Below are 2852 nucleotides of genomic sequence, written 5' to 3'. Positions count from 1 at the left end.
CTTCTTCCATTTTTTAATAATTGTTGTCTTCTCACCAAGCTGCTTGCCTATTGTTCTGTAGCCCATCCCAGCCTTGTGCAGGTCTAGAATTTTATCCCGATGTCCATACACAGCTCTCTGGTCTTGGCCATTGTGGAGAGGTTGGAGTCTGTTTGATTGAGTGTGTGGACAGGTGTCTTTTATACAGGTAATGAGTTCAAACAGGTGCAGTTAATACAGGTAATGAGTGGAGAACAGGAGGGTTTCTTAAAGAAAAACTAACAGGTCTGTGAGAGCCGGAATTCTTACTGGTTGGTAGGTGATCAAATACTTATGTCATGCAATAAATGCAAATGAATTACTTAAAAATTATCCAATCTGATTTTCTGGATTTTTGTTTTAGATTCCGTCTCTCACAGTCGAAGTGTACCTATGATAAAAAAATTACAGACCTCTACATGCTTTGTAAGTAGGAAACCCTGCAAAATCGGCAGTGTATCAAATACTTGTTCTCCCCACTGTAGCTAGGTTTCCATCCAATTGGCAACAGATTTTCATTTGAATATTCTAAAATATTAATTAAAACAATATGTCACGTTCTGACCTTAGTTCTTTTGTTATGTCTTTGTTTTAGTATGGTCAGGGCGTGAGTTGGGTGGGTTGTCTATGTTCTTTTTTCTATGATTTGGGATTTGGGACATGACAGGGAAAATTTTAATTAACCAGACATTTCAGAAACTTAATGGACACCAATATGCATTCAGATCCAACCTGGCACAGCCAGCATCATCAATAAACAAGGGATGTTGACCAAATGAGCCACATTCAGTCGGTACAGTTCGTGGACATATTATGACAACATTTTGTGACGTTTTTGTTTGTTTTGGAGTTCGGTTAGCGTTTTGTCGGCTGTTTGGACAGACACATTTTTTTCTAAAGGATCAGTCAAAGTTCGTAAGTAGAAGTCTACACCCCTTCGTACGTGATTGGTCAACTGTAGGGATGACGCGAGTGTCTGCTTCATGTCAATTCAGCCCAAAACTCAGTGTGGATTTAACATGGCGATCTTCGAACATCGATTGACTGAGTAGGTACAAAAGTACCTTCAACAGTACGATTCTAGCCATGCATCATATAAAGACCAGCACATAAATGCCAATTCATGGAGGGAGATTGCTGAGACGCTGGGGTCCATACCCAACATCTTTTTGGGGGCTGGGGTTATATAGTTATGTATACATTATATAGTCTATTGTATTCTTGATAAATTACATTTTATGTTCATTACTGTTTGGGATATGTGTACTAAATAGCACTCTACTTTTTTATTTTCAAGGCATAAACACCAGTGAATGGAGACAGCACCTGCTCCTCAGCGAGGCCACAGAGCAGCAGCAGTAGTAGCAGGGGTGTGAGAAGAAGAGAGAAAAGAGCTGCAGACTCAGTCCTTGACACATCTCTCACAAAGGCAAATGATCTCAAGATCTGGAAAATGTCATGCACAGAGTCACCAGCCTGTCCCAGAGGTAAACAAATACAAATCATTTCAGACTTTACTCTAATCCCCTTTCCTCTCTTCTGGTGTCCTTTTTCCTCCTCACCTCACCATGCACACTGCTCCTCAGACACTCCTAATTTCCTCTCCACAGTGTCCTGGCACTAATAGCTGATTTCATGGACGAACTCTTGCCAAAACTCCGGGAAGAATTTGATCACCAGCTGCATGAGATTGTGCCCTCAGCCCACAGTGAATTGTTCTGTTGTTGTTCAGACATCTCAGTAGTCAGATACTAGACACTTTCATTTTATTCCATAGACACTTATTTTATTATTATTTGTTATTTACATGTCTGTTCATAAGACAGTTTTGCTATTGTTGCGAAACATTTATATTGCTCAAAAATATTTGTCTACACTCAACACTTTATATTTGACCCTTTTGTTGTTTACATTGTAGCTCCCTTCAGTAACCACGAGCACAACCGTTCCTTGATTTTAACTGGCGGCTTTATTCTGTAGTTTTAGTCAGAATTATCACCTTCCGTGAGAACTATAAAGTAAATGAAAAATACAGTTAAGCACACTCTTACAACCTTATCTTACGAGTGACTTATTAGCTTGGTATAACTCTGAAGTGCTTACATACATAACAGTTTAACCGGCGTTATAATGGGTTCAGATTAAACACATGAATAAAGGAAAAAATACCTCATTGGCTGCTTATTACAGAAGGGAGGAAATCAAACTTCACACTTATTATTCCTGCCGTGAATTCACACTTCATCCTAACATACACTCTTCAACCTTTATGAACTACACCCGATGACATGAAAACTTAGCTAACAGGATTGCCTTCCCTCCAAAAGTGTGTTGCTACGATAAGGATCCCCGTTACAACAGTATTAGCTACGTAGTTCCGCTTGTATTATCATTTCCCCCGCACAGCGGACACGTAAACAATTCAAACGAAAGACAACGACATAACCTGTAAGTCTAACTGTCAGTTACACTCCCACCAATCACCGGTGATTTCTGTGAAAGGGGTCTGCAGGTTTCTTGATCGGCTTCCAGGAGGGTGACTGTCTTATGGATGGGCCTCTCCAGATAGGAGGGTTTGGTGATGCGTTTACCTCTCTCATCTAGGGTTGAGTCGCTGATCAGTAACTTGAATCTTCTCACCCGGCCATCCTGTCCCGGGTACACTTCTGTAACCTTTGCCAATTTCCACTGGTTGCGTGGTGCAGTATCATCTTGCAAGATGACAATGTCATTAATCCTTGCGTTTCTTCTGTCTTTACTCCATTTCTGTCTGTGTTGGAGGTTTAGGAGGTACTCTTTCTTCCACCTTGTCCAGAATTCATTGGCTAAGAATT

At 40.5% G+C, this 2852-nt stretch overlaps 1 long non-coding RNA gene across 1 annotated transcript; it reads left to right on the top strand.

Moving 5' to 3' along the window:
* The first annotated feature begins 1038 nt into the window (after window positions 1-1038).
* LOC139420269 (uncharacterized) lies at window positions 1039-1908 on the top strand. Its single transcript, XR_011635487.1, has 3 exons — window positions 1039-1066; window positions 1316-1505; window positions 1629-1908. It is a non-coding gene; the product is annotated as an uncharacterized lncRNA (long non-coding RNA).
* The last annotated feature ends 944 nt before the right edge of the window (window positions 1909-2852 follow it).

This window comes from Oncorhynchus clarkii, chromosome 11 (genome assembly GCF_045791955.1).
Source record: "Oncorhynchus clarkii lewisi isolate Uvic-CL-2024 chromosome 11, UVic_Ocla_1.0, whole genome shotgun sequence".
Taxonomy (NCBI): Eukaryota; Metazoa; Chordata; class Actinopteri; order Salmoniformes; family Salmonidae; genus Oncorhynchus; species Oncorhynchus clarkii.
This window is presented reverse-complemented; position numbering and strand designations above follow the sequence as displayed.